This window comes from Phaseolus vulgaris, chromosome 3 (assembly GCF_051622355.1).
Source record: "Phaseolus vulgaris cultivar YP4 chromosome 3, ASM5162235v1, whole genome shotgun sequence".
NCBI lineage: Eukaryota > Viridiplantae > Streptophyta > Magnoliopsida > Fabales > Fabaceae > Phaseolus > Phaseolus vulgaris.
Window position 1 is genome coordinate 24,280,415 of NC_143500.1, and position 9,024 is coordinate 24,289,438.

Consider the following 9,024-nt stretch of genomic DNA (forward strand, 5'->3'; position numbering starts at 1 on the left):
CGCAGAATTCCAAGCGGTAGTACTTTCTGTTGCTCTGACGCTCCACCAAACTCTTCACGCATCATTCGACACGTGGCTCTCATCAACGGCCATCTTCATCTGCCGTTAGCGCTTCCCAAAACCGTTCGAAAACCCCTAAACCCCTTACGCTCCTACTGTTCCATCACTTTCTTCATACTTGCATACGCTCTCATTCCTTTCTGCGAAAGCTCTCGACGTTCCTCGACGCTCTAGATCACCACCTCACTTTAATATTCTCCCGATCATCGAAAGGTAACTACTTTCCTTCATCTGCTGGGTTTTCTTGCATTTTCACCGATTTGCATCATCCTATAACTGTCTGGTGCATACGCTGTGGGCTGTTTTTCCATTTCTCCTTCTGCGTGACTTAGGGCTTTGCCGATTGTCGCAACGAACTCACATTCGTTCGTCTTTCACCTTCCATTCATGATTGAGTCAGCCTTTGTAACCCTCCTGATTATTTTTCCTTCCTCCTTCGTTTGCAGTTGCTACCATGACTCGCACGAAGATCACCCCGAACCCCCCTCCGTCAGCGCGAAACCCCCATTCACAAGCACACGACTCTACGCAAGTTCGTGGAGCTCCCTCTTCGCAGGCTGTGAGGCCCGCGTCTTCTCAAACCACTCTGGCCCAGGCGACTCCACCAAACGCTGGAGGAGCCCCCACCCCACTGCCAGACTTCAAGACGTTATACTCATGGGCTAACTCAACCCTCTTAAAGGAAACGTCGTCGGTGAATACCGCGGGAGCGGTTCTGCGATTGACCAATGGGGACGAGGCCCACCAATCATTCCACAAGGAGCACGATGAGAGAATGATGGTGCTGCCTTGCCCAGCCACCCTGCCAGTGTGCGTCAATGATAAAGTGAGCGCCGACGGGCCCTTCTGCTTCGTCTACACCACTCTCTTCAAGAAGGTTAAACTCAGGTTCCCTCTCACTCGATTTGAGAGGGAACTCTTAACCGAGCTCAACATCGCTGCCGCCCAGCTTCACCCCAACAGCTGGGCGTTCGTCCGAGCTTTCGAGGTAACGTGCGCCCACCTGGGGCTGCCCGCGTCAGTGGACGTATTTTTATTTCTATTCGAGGCCAAACACCCAGGAGATCGCCTGTGGGTCAGCCTGAACGCCATTGCTGGGAGATCCATCTTCACCATCTTCCAGCAGTCGTACAAGGATTGGAAGGGGAAGTTCATCCAGGTTCGCGCAAATGACAAAGACCCTTCCCTTCTCGACGGTTTCCCCTTGTACTGGGTGGACAAGGGGAAAAAAGAGTCCAAGAGCTGCTTCAGGAGGCCCAGAAGTCCTGATAGCATGGGAGCTTTGGACAGAGACCTTTGTCTCTTCTGGAAGAGGGTGGCAGATGCCCATATAACATTCTTGACCCCCACCCTGATTTCCTTCGAGTTCTTTGAGGACCAGTTGGAATTCCAAATAGGTTAGGACGCTACATCCTTGTCTTGACATGCTTCTGATATTGCTTCTGGGCGTCTTGTGCAATACACACAAGACTTTGGTTTCATCTTTTCTGCATATGCCTGCTTTGCTGTCTTTATTGTCTTGTATACTTACCCCTTTCTCCTTTGAGCTAACTTATGCACTTTCATTTCATGCAGACACCATGTTGGGTAAGAACATGCTCGCCGATTTAAAGGCGCTCGCCCGCAACCACGGGTTGGCAACCGGCTCCCAGAAGGTTCCCAACTCAGCGGTCGAGAAGGCCATCATCCAGGGGCGATCACCGCCTAAGGCGCCCGCCCAACGAAAGAAACTGGTCCTTAAGAGGCCAAAGCGGAAGGCCCCCCAAGTTGTCCAAGAGGAGGAGGAAGAGGACGACGAGGTCACTGAGGATGGCCTCGTTACAAAGAGGACAAGGGTGGCACCACCTTCTCTACCTGCCCCACCTCCTCTTCCAGCTTCACCACCACCGTCAACACCTGCCCCTCCTCCCTCATCGCCAACGCCACAAGCTCCTTCACCACCAGTCCAAGCGGTCCCATTGGCCACTGCGCCACCTGCAACTGAGGCCCCAGAGCCAAACTTCTTAGAGGACCCCCCGAGCGCCTCTACACCACATATATCAGCAGGAGGGGGCCCTCCTTCCAACACTTCAGCTGCAGGAAACATTCCAATCGGGGATGAGGTCGCTCACACCTCTCCAATCCTAATCACCGAGTCCCCGATTGCGTCGCCGCGCCAAGAAGCAACCACCGAAAATATTGTTAAGGAAGGCGGCGACGAGAACCCTCAACAAGCCCCCCTGGCGCCTCTCCAAGCTGCAAATCTTTCCCTCGAGGTGACGAGGATGTGGGAACCTCTGACTGCTAAACTCAAAACCATTGCAGAGGATATCCCATCAATCATAACGAGAGCTGTGGAGAGCTCCACCAGGCGGCTACAGGATGACATCTACAACCTCAAGACCGAGAACAGCACAATGAAGGTCGAGGTGGAGAAGGTGTCATTCAGCCTAACGCTCGCGGAAATGGAACATTCTCGAGTGGAGGATGCCCTAAACACCGAGCTTAGGCTTGCGCGCAAGGAAGCTGTCGACCTTCGCCGCAAAGTCCACGAACTTGCCCAAGAAAAAGTCGAACTTGAAAGCAGAATCGTGCCCCTACGTACCAAGGCGAGCGACCTGGAGGCTCAAATTCAAACCAATGCCGATAAGGTACTGAGGCTGGAGCAAAGGTCGATCGACCGCGAGAAGCTACTTGGGCAAGTAGAGAAAGCCAGAGACGACGCCATGGCCGATCTCTCCGAGGCAAACAAAGAAAAGGTGAAGATGGCTGCCGAGTTGGCTCAAGCCCAAACAGAATCCAAGAAGGTGGCTGACGACCTTCTTCAAGCTCAAGAGACCAACAAACAACTCCGAAAACAGGTCGAAGAGCTGGAGCAGCAAAACAAGGAGCTTAAGCAGCAGGTTGAAGGATTTCAAAAGCAAATTGAAGAACTTAAGCTAAGCTCCGCTCAGATTCTGGTTGCCGGGTTTGATGCCGCTCGAGAACAGTTCGCATGCCTATTCCCTGATCTCGACCTCAGCATGGTGTCATTAAACAATGAAGTAGTAGATGGAAAGGTCGTTCCCGCCGAAGGCTCAACCAATTCTACCCCATCTGCTTCTTTATGAATTCACTTGTATTTACTTTGTAAAAACCCTTGCACACGTATTTTGAACAGCTACTTATTTCAATAGCGAAACTTGGACATTTCTTCTGACTCCTTTTGAGTGCTTTACTTTCTTTGTATGTTTAACTCTGCTGCGTTTAACTTAACGATTTTGCAAACATGACCTTTGGCGTAACCGCTTCGAGCCGATTCGAACTTAAGCAATAATCTCTTTAAACAACTTGTACCCCTGAGGCACTAACCTGATCGTAAGAAACGTTCCAAGCAATGAACTGTGATTCAATCATTGGTTCAAACAACGTCCCACTTGACCCGCTTTATCAAACAAGTCTTTCAACCTTCTCGCCGCGTTTGAACTTTCGCGATCACCTAGACCTCTTGGCAACACCAGCTTTCCTTAGCCTCAGGCTTTGGCAGTCATCTCTTTATCTGAGGCAGAAATGCCCTTTGGGACCTTCCTTTACCTCCCCTGAACCTCAGAGCTAAAGACTGGCTGGCTAGGGGTTCTCTTCGAACCTACCTTAGCCACCTTTCAAGCCTCTTCCACCCTCTTCGCCATACCTGAACTCGTTCAAGACGAGAAGGATTTTATCTTGCCTATACTCGCGCACAGGCGAGAAGGTCTTTTAACTCGCCTGAACTCGCTCATCGGCGAGAAGGACTTTTACTCGCCTGAACTCGCTCATCGGCGAGAAGGACTTTGTCAGGTGCCTCAACTTGCCCAGGGTGTACATCTCCTCCCCCCTGGATGCACTGAGGACCTTTTCTTTCTCACGCCTGCACTCGCTCGACGGCGAGGAGGTCTTTGATGGGCCTTAGTTCACACAACGGCGATAAGGACTTTATCCGGTGCCTCAACTTGCCCAGGGCGTACATCTCCTCCCCCCTGGATGCACTGAGGACCTTTCTCGCCTGCGCCCGCACAACGGCGAGGAGGTCTTTAACTTGCCTCTGCGTTGCCCCGGGAGTTACATCTTCTCGCTCCCAGAAACACGGAGGACTTTTTCTCTTTCTCGCCTGCACTCGCTCAACGGCGAGGAGGTCTTTTTAACTTGCCTCAAAACGCGCGAGGGCGTTGAGGTCTTCCATCTGGTGCCTCCGATCGCCGAAAAACGGTGAGGACTTTAAAAACTTAACTGGTGCCTCTAATCGCCGAAAAAACGATGAGGACTTTAAAATTTAACTGGTGCCTCTAATCGCCGAAAAACGATGAGGACTTTAAAACTTTAGAAAACACGCGACATATCTTTTCGTGCCTCAAATCATGTACGAATGACAAGGTCTTTCTTCGAAACTTTTGGAAATAACACATATGCGATCTGAAAACACCTTATACTTCGAAAACTCTTCTTTATTGGGTGGCCTCATTAAAAACCCTCCTTAGGGAAAAAAGAGCGCCCCCTTAAAACTGTTTTAACAGAGACATTGCAATGTAATATTTGTGTTTGTCTTTACTTACAAAGCTCTTAGCTATAGTACAACTTCAGGTGTGTGGCGTTCCAGGTACGAGGGATCGCCCCCCCTTCCAACATCTCCAAGCGATAGGCTCCGTTCCCGAGTGCCTCGGTTATTCTGAACGGTCCAGTCCACTTGGGTGATAGCTTATTCTCCATCTCGTACTGGTGGGCCTTTCTCATCACCAGATTGCCTTCTCTAAACTGCCTTGGCATCACCTTTGAGCTGTACCTTCGCTCGACCCTTCTCTTCACCGCCTCAGCCTTCAGCCTTGCCTCCTCCCTGACTTCGTCCAGCAGATCTAGGTTCAGTCTTCTCTCTTCATTCGAGTCTTCCTCTACAAAGTTCTGGAATCTCGGCGAGCTCTCCTGAATCTCGACTGGAATCATGGCATCACACCCGTAGACCAAGCTAAACGGGGTCTCATGGGTTCCTGACTGCTCGGTGGTGTGGTACGCCCAAACTATTCGGGGTACCTCCTCAGCCCAACTCCCCTTGGCTTTCTCGATCCTCCTCTTCAAACCTCTCAGCAACACCCGGTTAGCTGATTCCACCTGGCCATTAGTCTGAGGGTGCTCGACGGATGCAAACACTTGCTGAATTCCGACCCCTTCGCAAAGCTTCTTCAACAGGTGGCTCGCAAACTGAGTCCCATTATCTGATACCAAGCGCTTAGGCACTCCAAACCGGCACACAATATTCTTCCATACGAAGCCTTCGATCTTGTGCGCGGTGATCTGGGCCACTGGTTCTGCTTCAATCCACTTGGTGAAATACTCAATCGCCACCACCAAGTACTTCATCTGCCTGATCGCCAGTGGAAAAGGTCCCAGGATGTCGATTCCCCAAGTATGAAACGGCCAAGGGCTATAGATCGACTTCAACTCCTCGGGAGGCGCCTTGTGCCAATCGGCGTGCTGCTGGCATTGTTTGCAGCACTGGGCGTACTTCTTGCAATCTTCTCTCATGGATGGCCAATAGTAGCCTGCACGGAGAGTCCTCGCGGCCAGAGCTCGACCCCCGACGTGACTTCCGCATATTCCTTCGTGGAGCTCTGCCATAATCCTCGTGCACTTCTCGCCGTGTATACATTCCAGGAGTGGGTGAGTGAATCCAAACCTGTACAGATCGCCATCAATCAATGTATACTTGCTGGAATTTTTCTTTACCTTCCTAGCTTCTGCTGGATCCAGCGGGAGGAGACCATCTGCCAAGCACCGCTTGTACTGTGTTATCCAAGTGTCTGGCTCGTGGGGGGCGCAGACCTGCATCACGTCCACCTTCTCTCCTCGACATGCTCTAATTCTTGGCGATCTCAGGGTTTCTTGCGTCAAAAACTTATGGCTTCTCGCTGCTCTCTCCGTCGACCTGCTTATCTGAAGGACCAGGTGATCTGCTACAAATGCCCTCGGCGTCTTCAAAGTTTCTTGAATTCACTGTCCTCTGCCTACCCCCCTTGCCCGAACTGGCGAGCTTAGCAAGCAAGTCAGCTCGGGCATTCTGTTCTCGGGGCACATGCACCACTTCAAAAGAGGCAAAGGAACTCTTCAATTCCTGCACATACGCCAAGTAAGCCGCCATTTGTGGATCTTTAGCCTGGAACTCGCCTGTTACTTGCCCTGTGACTAGCAGCGAGTCACTCTTAGCCATCAGCACTCTGGCTCCCATCTCTTTAGCCAGCAGAATCCCGGCGATCAGCACCTCATACTCTGCCTGATTGTTGCTGGCTTTGAAGGCGAATCTCAACGATTGTTCGATCAGCACGCCGTTGGGTCCTTCCAATATGACGCCAGCACCGCTACCCTGCTGGTTTGACGATCCATCCACCGAGAGTACCCAACGGAAATCATCTCCTTCAACCCGCGTCGCCTCTGAAGAGAGCTCGACTACAAAATCTGCAAAGATTTGCCCTTTGATCGGGCCTCGAGGCTCATATTTAATGTCAAACTCTGACAACTCGACTGCCCACTTCACCATTCTTCCTGCAACGTCAGGTTTCTTCAAGACCTTCTGGATGGGCAGGTCAGTCATCACCAGTATTGTGAAACTGTGGAAATAGTGGCGCAACCTCCTCGCCGAAAACACCACAGCCAATGCAGCCTTCTCCAGGGCCTGATATCTCGTTTCTGGGCCCTGCAACACTTTACTCACGAAATAAATAGGTTTCTGAGCCTGATCCTGGTCCTGGGCGAGCACAGCACTCACCGCCCTCTCAGTCACAGCGAAATACAACCTGAGAGGGATTTCCGCCAGTGGTTTGCACAAAACCGGCGGGCTCGCCAAATATTCCTTCAGCTTGACGAAAGCTTCCTCGCACTCTTTCGTCCAAGCGAACTTGTTATTGCGCCGCAGACACTGGAAATAGGGATGTCCCTTTTCTCCGCTTGCTGACACGAAGCGGGATAGGGCCGCCATCCGACCCGTCAGCTGCTGGACTTCTTTCACTGTAGTCGGGCTTCTCATCGCCAAGATGGCGGCACACTTGTCCGGGTTGGCCTCTATCCCTCTTTCAGTCAAGAGAAAACCCAAAAATTTTCCAGCCTCCACGCCGAAAATGCATTTCTCCGGGTTGAGCTTCAACTTGAACTTGGCGATCGTCGTGAACAATTCTTCCAAGTCTGCAACGTGCTTGCTTTTCTCCTGCGAGGTCACGACCATGTCATCGACGTAAGCTTGCACGTTCCTTCCCAGCATCGGTGCAAGTACTCGATCCATCAGCCTCTGGTACGTGGCCCCCGCGTTCTTCAGCCCGAACGGCATCACCTTATAGCAGTAGCACGACCTCTCCGTCATGAAGGCTGTTTTTTCTTCGTCCATGGGATGCATCTTGATCTGATTATAGCCCGAGAAGGCGTCCAGGAAACTCAGCAGCTTGCACCCTGCAACACTATCAACCAGGGCATCAATGCTTGGTAAAGGATACGAATCCTTTGGGCAAGCCTTATTCAGGTCGGTGAAATCGACGCACATGCGCCATTTCCCGTTGCTCTTCTTTACCAGCACGACATTTGCCAGCCACTCAGGGTACTGGACTTCCCTGATGTGGCCTGCAGCGAGGAGTTTATGGGTCTCATCCTTGATCGCCTGCCTCCTTTCTTCATTAAATTTCCTCCTTCTTTGCCGCACCGGTCTCACCATGTTGTCCATCGCCAGATGATGGCACAAGAAGTCGGGATCGATCCCGGGCATGTCCGAAGCAGACCAGGCAAACGCGTCCAGATGCCGTTCAATCACCTTGGCGATCTGGTCCTGGAGATCGACCTCCAGAGATCTTCCGAGCTTGAAAACCTTCCCCCCGATCTCCTTCTCGAGCCACTGCTCGACGGGTTTGGGCCTGGACTCTCTGGCGATCACCGCCTTGGCGATTCCGAGTTCCCTTGCTTCCTCCGGGCGATTCCGCGCCTCTTCCTCCTCCAGGGCAGCATTCCTCTCCCCCAGCTCAGCATCTACCATCTCTACGTCCCTTCCAGCGGCCTCCTCCATTATCGGCGGTCTGGGCTTCACACCGGGTGGTGGGGTGGTTGTGACATAGCTCACTGATCTTTTATTTTTCAGGCTATTTTCATAGCACCTTTTCGCTTCCTTCTGATCAGACTTTATCGTGATTACCACCCCTTCCATGGACGGCAGCTTCACCTTCATGTGCCGAGTCGATGGAATTGCGCCTATCCTGTTAAGGGTGGGCCTTCCCAGCAGGATGTTATATGCTGAAGGGGCGTTTACGATGAGGTACTTGATTTTCTCCGTCCTCGACCCAGCCTCATCGGTAAACGTGGTTCTCAGCTCAATGTACCCCCTGACTTCCACCTGGTCGCCAGCGAACCCATACAAGCACCCTCCATAGGGCCTCAGCTGGTCAAGGGGCAACTCTAGCTGCGTGAAAGTCGGCCAGAACATCACGTCTGCCGAACTTCCTTGGTCCACCAGAACTCGGTGAACCTTCCTCCCCGCCGTGATCAACGAAATAACAATGGGATCGTTGTCATGAGGCACAACGTCCCGAAGATCCTGCTTGGTGAACGTGATGTCCACTGACATCACCGATCGCGCGTACTTTTTCCTCTACGACGCGGTGCATCCACCACCTGAGAAACCCCCTGCAATGGTGTGGATCTCCCCATGGATAGGCATCTCGTGTTGCTGGGCTTCTCCACCTGCCGGCTGGGAACTCGACGCTCCTCCGGTCCTTCTGTCCAGCAGATAATCGTTTAGGAACCCGCTCTTAACCAGATCGTCGAGCTGGTATCCTAAAGACAAACACGAGTCTAGGTTGTGGCCAAAGCACTGGTGAAACTCGCACCAGACGTCCGGCTTTGACCCTAGCACCTTGTCGCCCACCTTCTCGGGCGCCTTCAACCTAGCAGATATGTTAGGGATAGCAATCAGGTCCGCTAGTCCCATGACGAATTTGTGCTTAGGCG